This window comes from Hyalella azteca, unplaced genomic scaffold (assembly GCF_000764305.2).
Source record: "Hyalella azteca isolate HAZT.00-mixed unplaced genomic scaffold, Hazt_2.0.2 contig6917, whole genome shotgun sequence".
Lineage (NCBI taxonomy): Eukaryota > Metazoa > Arthropoda > Malacostraca > Amphipoda > Hyalellidae > Hyalella > Hyalella azteca.
The window spans coordinates 73,550-88,343 of record NW_025937057.1 but is presented as its reverse complement, the minus strand read 5'-3'; the positions used below and the strand labels follow the sequence as shown (position 1 = coordinate 88,343).

The 14,794-nt window shown below is 37.5% G+C and overlaps 1 non-coding gene across 1 annotated transcript; it reads right to left on the bottom strand.

The window, feature by feature from the left end:
* Positions 1-13,894: 13,894 nt before the first annotated feature.
* Positions 13,895-13,966, bottom strand: Trnad-guc. Its single transcript has one exon. It is a non-coding gene; the product is annotated as a tRNA-Asp (tRNA).
* Positions 13,967-14,794: the final 828 nt, after the last annotated feature.

The window sequence follows — 14,794 nt, the reverse complement described above, 5'->3', positions numbered from 1 at the left end:
AGGCATATTAAACATATTATTTTGTAAAGTGAGGAAATCATTATTTGATTTTATGCATACAAATAAAATATACTTATACGGATAAAGTGAAAATTGTCTTGTGCGGCGACGAGCACCCATTCTATTTCTATATTGTTGCAAGAGCAAATTAATTTTAATACTCCTTACTTAAAGAAATTCATTTTTCCCAAGTCGTAGTTATTTCAGCGTGCACTCCGGTAAGGGACTCAGATCATGTTCTACACGCTCAACGGGTGAATCCTTCGTATAATTAGAATTAAATTTATTTGTTTTACCTCATTTCTTGCTTGGTTTACTATGTTAATTTTATAAAATAAATCATACTTTACACAAGCTCTAGTGGTCATATATTTATTTAGCGAATTAGCGTGCTTTACTCAACAGGACAGACTTGTACAGCTGGTACCTGAACTCCCACAAGTTCTCATCTTAGTTTTGTTGTGTGAAGTCGCCATTATCTGTTTAGTTGTTGTTATTATTACGTGGTTGAATTTGTACTTCAAAGTAACTTCTCTTAATTGACTTACTTCAAGTAATTTTTTGTGTTCACACCGCCCCTGTTAATCAAATAGAACTCGTTTCCTTGACAATTGTTTTCAATGATTAATAATTCATTTTTGGAAATTAATATCAATCAATAATTGACAAGCGAAATAAGTTAGAGCAACGATACCGCGTACAGAACATCAACACAGTAGTCCTGATTACCATAGCAGAATTAATCTGAATCAACCAAGTTACTCAATAAGGGAATAAATAGAAGAAAAAAACAAAGTTTGGTGGACTTCAAACAGCGAAGTTTCATGAATTAGGGTAACATGAATCAATACATCTCAGGCAAATAAATTGAGTTCAATGCAGAATTATCAAGCATGAATTTCAGCAGGAATAAATTTATGCTTGCTTTAAAGCTTTCATACGCCGACTCAAGTTCGTTACGCATGATCGTTAAAAAACACGACAACGAACTGCAGAGAGTGTTAGCCTATACGGCGAGGGGCCGCAGCGTATCAAAAATTTATAAACAACGCAAGGGCTGTCGACGGCCCTTGATATTACATGTCATCCAAACCTCATTCGTTCGGAGTATACATCAGCCTTGTATAATGCAACACCGTCACACAGCAGCTGTGTAATGCAACACCCATGTGACAGCTATACAAGACGCATGCGATATACTGTATATACCTACACGTTGAGAGCCAACGCAAGCCAACACTCAGAGACTCAAATGTGTCATATTGTCCGAATAGTGGAATACTTTCAGCTAAAATGGGTCAGGTTGCCGTCAATTGCAAAAAAAATAACGTTGCAATATTCTCTGGGCTGACAAGACAGGGCGCACAGCAAGCAAGCATACAAATACAGACAGACAGACAAAATGACAGGAAGACAGGCAATGCTGGCTGGCAGACAGGCAATACTGGCTGGCAGACAGGCAATACTGGCTGGCAGACAGACCTAAATAAAGGAAGGCGCAAGAACAGACTGACAGGACGCAGAGCAATCAAGCACACAGACATGCAGGTAATCTGACAGGAAGGCAGGCAGACAAGGCAGCTCCAGGTAGAGAAGCATATCCGCCCTCAACGCCTCCACGACCAACTTCATGTCTGGAGTAATTCTTTGCAAGCATCGCAAAAATAAACTACTTTGCAATGTATGAATTATATAAGAACTCTATTTGAAAGAAGAAAACACTACACTTTTCATCCACATCACAGCACCCGACAGATTCCTGCACTACGTGTCCCTGCAGCATCTCATGTCACTAACAAATGATAACATTGATCGGTGTTGTAGATGAGCAATGCATCCGACGGAGAGAAATAATTTCATGGAGAGCTAAAGAAAAATTGCATTCCATATTTCACGAAGGTGTGACGTACTCACTGAGTGTTAGCAAAGATCGTTGGGACAGAAATATTGAATTTTTTTTCAGTGCACTAAATTCAAGTATCCGGTGGTTAAGGGGCTCGAAGAAGTCGCAGAACCTTAACCCTCTTAAGGTTAGCGTCATCGACGAGCGTCTCAAGGACAAATTTGTAGCACAAACCACAAACATCACAGCCAAGTTCATTTCAAGCGAAGTTCATAATAAATGAAATTCACAGCGAAATTCATATGAATAATGTGAAGAGTATGTTCAAAAGGATGGCAAACTTCTTACTTAGACGGTAAGTAGTGAAGCAAGTACAGCTAGCAGAAATGCACTGCGATGTGATTACTCAGCAGCTTTAATGTTACAATTCTTACGAATATTGCAAAGGCCAAACGAATTCGTCCTATTATTGGGATTGATTTGAAGCAAAAGCGTGAGTGATTCCAACGAATAACACTCATCGCTGCTCGCGGCTGGCAATGCGCTCATCGACCAAGGTCGAGCGTCATTCTTCTCGGAACCATCATTTTAGTTAATGATCTTCGAGCCCCGAGGAGAGAAGCTGGAAACAAACCTTACCGAAAAATCAGAGGAGGCGCTAAACACTTACGAGAGTAAAGCAATAATATTATTATATAGCAACAACAGCGCCTACTGAAAATAAATTATTTCGATGAATCTAGAGGAGCAGAAGAAGAGAAGTATTTTTTCTTTCTAGAAGAGCTTTTCATAATTAATGACAGGAAATTTTCAGCAATTTCAGAATAAAATTGAGGGCCTTCATTTCTATAACCCGATAGGTAGAGAATCTTCATTTTCACAACCCGGCATGTAGAAGATCTTCATTTTCACACCCCTGCACATGGAAGGCCTCCATTTTTCCAAATTCCGGAATGTAGAGGACCCACACTTCCAAGACCTGGCACATCACATCATTATCGTGAGTCACGAATTTGAGACAAAATATAAGCTTTGACGGCAAACTTACGATATCCGAAGAACCTGCTGTTATGGATTGCTATAGGACTCCTGTAATTTATCGTTTAGCGTTTTGATTCACTTTTGATGTGACCTCGTTTAGAAGCGCTTTGTATTTCTTCATTGTATCGAAATCCCACCCTGAGAGAGCGGCTCCGAAACGTGAGTCCAGAGTTAGGAGAAGAGCTTAGGAAAGGAAATACACGGTTTATCTGTATACTCATATCCATCATTTGTTTATTATTACAGTTATTCATTAAATGTTTGGGTGAACCGAAAGTTTTGTTTACTTATTTATTGATTAGTCCCCAACACTGCTACAAAACCTATACGCTGGACCGGCACCCGCAGACCCCCTCGAGGGCCTCTGGAGCGTCAAGGCCAAGAAGAAACAAGAGGCGTGAGCGCCGTAGCTTCCCGCGCTCTACTGACACACTCGCTGCATGAACGAACTCACGCTGCTGGAAACCTGTGTCACGGTTACACGCTTATTTTGGCATTCCCTTACTGATAATAATCGTCATTTTCGAAGGTTGTGATTGAATTATTCATATGCATTATTAGTCTGCTTTATTTCCATCAATGCCATTGATACGCTTATTTTCTCGCTATGATTACATCCGGTTGGTTTACATTTCCATCCAATGATTATATTTATATTCAGGTTGGTAAACAAAAATCTATAGTTAACAAGACATATTTTAATAATTCTATAGAAATAGTTTGCAACCATAATTTCTAGAAATTAATTATATAGGAGGAAGATCCACAATATATCATAAAAATTCTAGGAACACAATTCTTAATTGATTCATGTTACCTTCATTCGATTGTGCGATGAGCTTATTAGATTTTTATTTATTCAGATGAATAATTCAATGAAAATAATGGTTTCACACCTTAAATTCCGGCAATGTAATCATGAATATAATTTGCACGGTAAGTGTATTCTATTCGACTCGAATTTTTCCTTTTGCACAATTCTTTTTGACATTAGTACTAAAGTTTTTTTTTTTAATTATATTACAGCACGGATTTATTGCAATTAACAATAACAATTTCTCAAACACATCTTCTTACAATACTTCTCGATGCATTTCGCTTCTTGGAAGAATCTCATTTCGTTTATAATAATAAACTGCAAACTCTGGCCCCCCAGTTCAGATAAATGCGATCGGTGTGGCGATAGAACGGATCACACGGCGGCCCTATGATCACATGGCGATCATATGATCACATGGCAACCATGGGGTCACATACACACCACTGATATATTGGCGACCATATGATCACATGATGACCATATTATCACATGCATGGTGACCATATGATCATATGGCGACCGCGGTATCATATGAAGACCACTGATAAATTGACGACCATTTGATCACATCTGATGGCGACCATTTGATCACATGGCAACCATATGATCACATAGCGACCAAATGATCGCTTCTGAGCAAACAGAAGCCAAACATAGGCGCTGGGAAGCCATTCCACGAATGATTGGACTTGCCACAAGAAATTCCCTGTTCGGTGACATGGAATACAATTTAAGAACGTAGTGTCTTATAATAATAATCAGTCTCATATAAGTTCAACATTTTTCGTCGCGTTTTTCCATCTACCATCAATGCAAACGAATATTTTTGCCTCTTATATTCGAGAGTAGTAGACGAATTTATTGCTGTATTTATTTTTCTAATATTATTAAGCTTAATGTGCACGTCGGGAAAAGCCTCGCCAACTACAAACAACACTTTGGGAATATGCCGTAGAAAAATCGTTGATTAGGAGTTGATTTTGTTTAAACAACGTTGATTTCGAGTTAATTTAACTGAAACAACGTTTATTACAAGTTAATTTCGTTGAAACAATATTGATTACAAGTTAATTTCATTGAAACAACGTTGATTACAAGTTAATTTCGTTGAAACAACGTTGATTACAAGTTAATTTCGTTGAAACAACGCTGATTACAAATTAATTTCGTTGATAAAACGTTGATTACAAGTTAATTTCATTGATACAACGTTGATTACAAGTTAATTTCGTTGAAACAACGTTGATTACAAATTAATTTCGTTGATACAACGCTGATTATCAAGTTAACTTCATTGAAACAACGTTGATTACAAGTTAATTTCGTTGAAACAACATTGATTATCAAGTTAACTTCATTGAAACAACGTTGATTACAAGTTAATTTCGTTGAAACAACATTGATTACCAAGTTAACTTCATTGAAACAACGTTGATTACAAGTTAATTTCGTTGAAACAACATTGATTACCAAGTTAACTTCGTTGAAACAAACTTTATTACAAATTAATTTCGTTGAAACAACGTTGATTACAAGTTATTTTCGTTGAAACAACGTTTATTCAACGTTCAACTCCAGATGGCGGGAATGACTTGCAAGCAAGGCAGAGCAGGCAAGTCGAGGCAGCTTCACAATACCAGACCGCATTCCTCGAGCGCTCAACCGCCACATAACTTGATTTGGGTGAGATATGCTGCATCTCTGAGCTGCATATTCTTTTTTATATACCAGTAATGTGATATTGATCACTGCATTCAACTTATAATATAGCGGATTATTTGATAATCAATCAGAAGAGGAAACAATTTTTTTTAATGAGTGCGATGATGCAATAAAGAAAAATTTTCACTGGCCAGAAATCCGTGTTACACACATAATCTCAATAAACATTCGAAAAAATAGACGTCGACTAAATTACAATGACATCACACGACACGACTATCATTGTGCAGCAACTATTAAACTTAATCTATACTGTGGACTATTTTAGTCAACTCTATAAAGCACAACTAAAGTTGACCCGAGCAACAGGTTTCGGTGCAGGCTGCGGCCTTCAGAACTGCAGCTGCAGGATATACGAGGACTCCTCCCCAGCTGCAGCTGCAGCACCAACAGCTCTGCAGGTGCCATGTATATCAGGTGAAGCAGCGCCAGGTGCCATGTATATCAGGTGAAGCAGCACCAGGTGCCACGTATATCAAGTGAAGCAGCACCAGGTGCCACATATATCAGGTGAAGCAGCACCAGATGCCACGTATATCAGGTGAAGCAGCACCAGGCGCCACGTATATCAGGTGAAGCAGCACCAGGCGCCACGTATATCAGGTGAAGCAGCACCAGATGCCACGTATATCAAGTATAACAGATTCATGTGCAGCTGAGCGAGCGAATTTCATCGCTTTTAGTGATGAAATGTTAAGCATCGCAGAATAAAGGTAATAATAACAAATTTAAATTTAATAGTAGTTTAAGCAGGTGCATTTGCCTGGGCCTATACTTTCAAAAAACGTTAAGAGATCGTAAGTTCATCAGCCAATCATTGACGGCCTTTTGAGCAAAATCCACCAATCATAGACAAGAAATTAGAGCGTAAGTACTTACGTTCACTTGGCGATTTTTGTAAGTATGGCCCCTGAGCATACGGCAAACATGCTTCCTAAATAGTAACCTACACTCATAATAATTAAGGAGTTATAGCGTCTAACTTTTGGCACAATTTCTTTGGCACAATTTCAAATAAGCAATGAAACCTCTAAATACATGTCGCACGAAGATGGATCGTTATGACCCACGCAAGGGCGAAAACTGCATCGCTATTAAGTAAAAAGTCTCCCTCATTTATCTGAGTGTATTCTTGTTCACAAGATATGCTAATTACGAGTATAATTATCATCAATGACCGGCTATATGAGCGTCGCACGAGATATTATCTAACTATTTATCGCTGAACTTATTCACTGCAGCCTGACTGCACCAGGTGCCACGTATATCAGGTGAAGCAGCGCCAGGTGCCATGTATATCAGGTGATAAATCGTTAGGCATGGCAGAATGAAGGTAAAAATAACAAATTTAAATTAAATAGTAGTTTAAACAGGTGCATTTGCCTGAGTATACGACAAACATGCATCCTAAACAGTAACCTACACTCATAATAATTAAGGAGTTATAGCGTCTAACTTTTGGCACAATTTCTGCAATTAGCAATGAGACTCATGCGTCGGACGAAGCAGGATCGTTATGACCCACGAAAGGGCGAAAACTGCATCACTATTTGGAAAAAGTCTCCCTCATTTATTTGAGTGTATTTTTGTTCACATGATATGCTAATTGCGAGTATAATTATCATCAATGACCGGCTATATGAGCGTCGCACGAGATATTATCTAACTATTTATCGCTGAACTTATTCACTGCAACCTGACTGCGCGGTCATCAGGCAAGATGACGCCGCAAAAATTCCACTACAAAGTAGAGACATTATTCACAATCTCAAAAGCTTGCTAATATGTGATAATAAAATATTTATAAAATGACACTGCACGCGAAATAAGGCTCGACAAAATTAAATTACTTTAATGACATGAATACAGATTGCAGATAATACCTATAGCTTACCTCAGTATTTCAGTTTTTTGTCATGAAAGAACTTTTATTTACAACAAAGTAAAACCTTAATAAATCGAAGGTCACGAAAAATATTGCAAGTTGATTTATCCAGATGTAATTTTTGCGTCCAATTTCGGCGTTGATTTCGGAATAATGAATTTGCCAGTTAATTTAATGAAATAAGATACGAGCTATGTGTAATGAGTCAAAGTTCTGCGAGACGACAAAAATACCGGCTTCAATTGTTGTAACGAACAGCCGCTCTAAAAAAACTTTACAGTTAGCAATTTAAAACACATTGAAATACTAACTGCCAATATTAAATATCATATTGTTATGTTTATTGTGCTAGTTATTGTTATGTTATTGTTATTGTGCATTGTCATTGTTAAATAGCCCGTAATCCGTACTCGACGTTAATAAATGTGGAAAAATTAATCTATTTAAACCCGTTAGCAAAGATGAGTGAAAAAAATGCAGAAATAATTATTCAGATTACATTATAATCAAAAAGCAAAAGATAACAACATCCACCGTTCCAAGGCGGTCACAAATTCAGTATTAACCACACCCATGCAACGTTATTTAATTTCCCTTATCAGTGATCAGCAGAGGTACATATATGGCCGTTGGCCAGAAACTACGGACAATTTCTTTGATTTATTTTATAAATCAAATTCACATATGTACGTTACTGAAAATCTCAAAAAGGTAGTAAAGTTTAAAATCTTTACCCAGCTCTAATTTTTTAGGCAACGGAGGAATAATTAACACAACTTATGACTTGAGAAGTGAATTCTCGTTGACAATGATCGATCAATCTATGAAGGTAACCCTTCGATGATCGGATGGCCACCGATAACGCGGCGATAACTTAAAACCGGAATTTATCAAGGTCACCGACAGGTATTTTGACCTTGCCGGTACGGGATGGCTCCTCTGTAGGAAATTTGAGCCGAACAAACGCCAGCGCAGCAAGCAATACCAATTGTTTCGAGAAAAAAAATTTAGGCAAACTGGATTTTTTTATAACTTTATAACCACTTATGATATAAAATGACGCTTACTAGCGTTGGTTACTCGCATCATTACACACAAAACAACTTCGTACAAAAACATCAAAAAATAATAACTGGCCTCAATTAAGCACGTTTAATTTAATTGGTTCCCGCGCTTTATCTATAATACAATAAGTTCTCAATGAACCACAAACAAAAAATTCAAAAAATGTAAACACTGAAAGCTGAAAGCCAGAGATGCAAATTTCAGCAACAATAGTTTCGCGCCCGTTTCCCGTTTCCAGGTTAAAGTCAAAAAAATTAGCTGGGAGCGTGAGGTGATTGATGTTAATCCATGAAAAATAAGTCATTTAGCATAATTTTTATCGGTTAACTCAAACGTCACGACAAAACAATCAAATTAAGCTTTAAACGAACTGAACTTCTACACTAATGCTTTAACGTAATTAATTGAGCGAGTCAAACTGAACTTTTATACTAATGCTTGTGCGTAATAATTGAGCGAGTTAGTCAGTTAGTCAAGCATATAATTAACAACTCAAACATCGGTAACTCATTGCAGATATTCGCAACAGCGATCATATTTGTGGCGTGCTCGGTTGCGCGGTGCAGCTCGGTGCGCTTCACAAAACCATCTTGCCCCTGCAGATCAAAATGCCAAGGTCGCACGGCGTTCCATTCCCACGGGGGAGGAAAAAAAAGTCTTGCCTCCACCCCAACGATGTCGGTAATTATGGGTAAGGTAAAGACGGAAGACCATGAGACCTCTCAACATAGTCTCAGGCTAGGCGGGGGGGCTCATCTCCCTTACGTTCAAGTCTGCAGGGTACTTATATGCATATCGTGTCGGGATATTCTGAAGAATATTAATCCAGAAAATGCATTCTAAATGGGATAATAGCAGGGCATTGCATAAATGGAAGGAAAAAATTAAATACAAAATTTGAATTCTCTTTTTCAGTTATTCGAAAAATAAACAGAAAAAATTAAAATTAGACGGGAAAAATTATATCAAAAGATGCAATGTAATTTTTGAGATTTCTAAACGAGAGCCAATTACGATTAAATATATACTATGTAAAATGTGGATTTGCAAGGGTCTTCTTTTAATTAGCATACATTAGCTTAATTATTATTAACGGGACTAGTAATATGGGATACGAGATAACGGAATTCTGAAATTTCAGATATTATTGATGCACAGTATATAACGCCGGATTAAGCATAACCAAGTAATAGTCCAATGTGAATAGCAAAGCTATTTTTGAGACCAGACTTCTTACAATAGTAAGCTATCCGATATCTGCCAAACAACACTTGTTACTGTGACCGATTTATTTTATATCAACTAACTTCAGAAGTTGATGGAATCTCCTAGAATATTTTTCAATCGTAATTTATTGCTTCTGCCTTTAGAGGTCGACGTTCTAAATACCTTTCAAATATAGAAGCTATTGACTTCTTCTCTCAGGATAAAGGTTCGGAATACGCCTGCATAATGATGAGATAAATTTTTATTACTTGAGATCTAAATGAAATTCTGGCCGAAAAAAATCACTTTTTTACAATAACAAATAACCTTTATATTTTCACATTACATACGATGCTATATATGAAATTCACGATTGTACAAAATGAAATCAAATAATACGAGTATCTTGCGCAACTGAGTGCTGCAGACGCTCATATTAGACCATTATAAAATAATTAAATGCATTGCGCTTAATATTCAGCCGTGTATTTTTCAATGCTTTTTTACCAATCATCGATGAGGAAAATTCAAATAGTATAGTATTGTATCTTCTTTGTATTTGCATTTAAAGAATAGGCCTGGATATGCCTGTCTCCGAGTCGTGAAATGGCCTGTCGTGAAATGCAGATCTTCTTGGAAGAAATTTCGTATTGCTGGAATTATGTCGATGAGCAAAAGATTCTTTTCTGGACAGCAGAAAAAAAGACAATAAAAAATTCTGTGTACATTTGTTTACCGGCACGGATCAATTTAACGTAAGACAATAAACCTGCTCTTAATTAAATCGATCACTAAATCCTCCTCGAAATCAAGGAAATTTCTAAATGTTCAGGAAATCACCCTTAAAGTAACAAAAGCCTTAGTCCTGTNCATCATCGATGAGAGTTTCCAAGAAATATTAATAAGAAAAATTATTCTTAGATCTTTGTCGGTTCGCGGGTATTTGAGGAAGTTAATCGGCAGATATAAACAACCCGCGGAAGTCAATCGGCTGTAAGAGTGTGGGAGGAATTTTAAACACTTAATGAAAATTTGTTAGACAATTAAAATATAAATACGTAGATAAGTACTATCAGTCGATCTATTCCCTATCGCGGATTTCACTTATGGCGGTCGAGATCTGGGACATGAAATCAACGATAGGTGAGGGACTATACTGTATTTGTAATGAACAATTTTGTTATTGTTCCTCTTATTATCAGATTTGTCATTCGTTGTACGAAGTCACTCAAAATCTACCTTAACTCAACAATTTGCTTTGTCGGTCCTCAACAAAATCTGAATCAAATATCCTCCTCTGCCATGCTATTACCAAATTAATTTGGTATTATTTGCTATGATGCTTACCTACCCTAGCTTCCGAGCGTTGTTGGTCGGCACCTTATAATGCCGATCTTTGTTAACCTGCTACTTTAGTTAAATTGTTGTGCGGGTTACACCTGCCCTACTAGATTAACATTTAATGCAAATTCTGACGATTTTGAAATAACATCGAAACCATAATTCTTCTCAAACATTCCGGAAACTGCAATATAGAAGTGTCGGCCTTGAAGAAATAGGCCATGGCCTGTTATACTCGACTCATAAATTTAAAACAACACCTGACAAAAGATCACCGGAAAAGCCTCGCGCTTTTGTCACTGCCATCAATTACGCTATCACAGAAAGCCCGATCAATGTGCGCAGGATATCGCCTGCTCGCGATATCAGAGATAAGAGCGCTCAACACCTCTACAGTTTCCTGAAGACGATCAACGGCCTTGGGTTCCGAGACAAGGCACACTCAAAAAATAAACGGGACTGTCCAAATAGAGATGCACGTTTTGCCCTTGTGTGGTTCTTCCCGACCCAGTTCGGTCCAGGAAAAGGGCGTATCTTGCAGAGCTACGAGCAGAAAATGTCGCTATTTGGACAATTTGACCCATTGATTTCTGTGCGTGCATGGAGATTTATAGCTTGGCATTGCAAGATATTGGTGACTCGGTCGATTTCCAATAGAAGAAGGAAAGTACGTAGAGATTAGATATCTTACTTAGATATTCACAATCAAAAACAAGTAAATGAAGTAAAATAAAAAAGTAAAACAAGACGCACGCGTAGGAGCAAAAGTAATTCAGAATGAATATCCTAACAGATTAAATTGTTGACGCACCAGTAAACTAACATGGTTTATGATAAGGTGAGCGTACCAGATAATAAACAGCGATTTTTAATGACAGATATAAGTATTCAATATCAATGAACGATAATACCAAGCGATAACTGTATAAATTAGCGTCGCGTAGCAAGNTAACGTTCGTAATGTACCGACGTCTGGCGACTGTACCAGCTTACTCCCTCCTCTTGTTTTTGCCGCGTCACACTTCAAGAGGAGAGTAACGTTCGTAATGTACCGACGTCTGGCGACTGTACCAGCTTACTCCCTCCTCTTGTTTTTGCCGCGTCACACTTCAAGAGGAGAGTAACGTTCGTAATGTACCGACGTCTGGCGACTGTACCAGCTTACTCCCTCCTCTTGTTTTTGCCGCGTCACACTTCAAGAGGAGAGTAACGTTCGTAATGTACCGACGTCTGGCGACTGTACCAGCTTACTCCCTCCTCTTGTTTTTGCCGCGTCACACTCCAAGAGGAGAGTAACGTTCGTAATGTACCGACGTCTGGCGACTGTACCAGCTTACTCCCTCCGCTTGTTATTGTCGCGTCACACTCCAAGAGGAGAGTAACGTTCGTAATGTACCGACGACTGGCGACTGTACCAGCTTACTCCCTCCTCTTGTTATTGCCGCGTCACACTTAAAGAATAAAGCTAAGAAAAATTCTTCTTTACTGTAGAAGATGTACTCCTTTACTTATTACATTTGTTGTATAACTAACGCCGCACCATCGTAAACCTGTTATCTATTCCAAGAATGAAGTGGATTTTTTTCGGAATACAAGTTAGACAGATTTAGACATTCGACAAATTCTTATCTCAATATATAGAATACGAAATCCAAATCTTAATATAATTCCATTCGAAAGCTCGAGAGCAAACTCAAATCAAGTGTATATGGCAGTGAGTATGAAGTTGGAGACATTGCATGAATCAAATGACAAAATAAATAATTTTTAAAATAAATTTTATAGTTATACTCAGCTCACACCTCAATAATTTGGCCAAATCTTGAGCACGTGTTCAGGTGAAATCATGCAGGTTAATCCACAAGTATGAATGCAGATAAGCATGATTATATGAGAAAGCCGAGAACGCATATATCGAATAATATTTTAATTACAATATTTATGAGCCCAATGAATTATTTTCAATTTAATTGTAGATAATTATTAAACAAATTAATACAAATTTCCCGTTACTTAATTATTACTATACGTTAAAATGAATGATCAAATAACTTTAGCCAATCAATACAAGAGTGCATTATATCATTCTAAAAGCTTCACTCCGAGGTCCTAGTTAAAAGTCCTAGCTGACCGCCCATTCCCAGCGTGCCGATGATAAGAGTGAAGACGAGTGATGTGTGCACAGAACTGTTTTTACGTATCCAAAATTTGTATTTATTATATCACACAGACGTTCGTGTTTGTTTGAGTTTGAAGAAGAAAATAATGTGATTTGCATATAAAAGGGCACCCTAGACATCTATATGATGGAGTTGGTATGATCGATTTTCGAATATCGATAGACATCTACGATGGAATGCTCGATTTTCGAATATCGATAGACATCTACGATGGAATGCTCGATTTTCGAATATCGATAGACATCTACGATGGAATGATCGATTTTCGAATATCGATAGACATCTACGATGGAATGCTCGATTTTCGAATATCGATAGATATCTACGATGGAATGATCGATTTTCGAAGGCATAGTACTAGCAGCACGCAAAATGCCCAGATACAGGATATTTTAGATGATACAACGGTAATAACGAAACATTAATTTACAGATACATAGCGAGTTTTGCATTTAAATAGGATTTTCAACCTAATGATTACTCACATCGAAACGTCCAGAGCATATATAGAAATTATATAATTGTGCTTGAATTACCCAGCATTTCTACGTGCAGCAAGAGGCGCACTTATCGTACACAGTGGCCGAATCCTACTATCCTATTTCAATAAATGTGTGTGTTAAATAGTGTAGAAAAAAAGATCACAAATTTCGATGCAAATTTAGGAAAGGATAGTAACTGAGGAATCTTTCGGGCGAGCGAGATTTATCCTCAAATGACGGTTCAATTATTATATGAATAATTAATTTTAATACTTTTTCTAGAGAGAATCGCTTCTAATTAAAAACATTCTCCCCGGCGGGGAATCGAACCCCGGTCTCCCGCGTGACAGGCGGGGATACTCACCACTATACTACCGAGGAGTGATATAAACCTGAAATTTTCAAAATATAACGTACCAAAATACTTCTCCAGACAATCAGAATCTCAGTACAATTGAATCTTGTCAAAACTATTCTAGTTGGGAATAATTTCTGATTAATATAAAAAATAAATTGCAACTAAGTAACTTCTAATTGCTTATTGAATGCCTTTATGCGTTCTCTGGAAAGTTAAACTTGGATGAATTCCGATGAATTTGTGCCACTGATTAATGAATGTCTGAATATTTTTCTTTTATTGATAATCGCAGAGATGAATGTTTAAAATTCAGAGAAAACCCGTCATGTGATCTGTGAATCGGTCAAACGACATTTCTGGTGAAGTTGCAGGAAATTTTGAAGAAATCGACGAATTGACGATACAATTTATGACATACTAGAGAGAACCATCAACTTACGATGGTTGCGGTTTGGAGCGGCAAGGATGGGGCTACTGTTTATTTGAACTCAATTTGCTGACTGTTGAACTTGAAACTATACATTTAAAACACCCATCTACACTCATTGTAGGTACTGTCATGGACAATAACCCTCTAGATAAATCATCGAACTACGCCACCCAATTACGTACGGTTATTACGTCAGGGAACAATAGACACAATTACGTACGGTTATTACGTCAGGGAACAATAGACACAAATACGTACGGTTATTACGTCAGGGAACAATAGACACAAGTTCGTACGGTTATTACGTCAGGGAACAATAGACACAAGTTCGTACGGTTATTACGTCAGGGAACAATAGACACAAGTACGTACGGTTATTACGTCAGGGAACAATAGACACAAGTACGTACGGTTATTACGT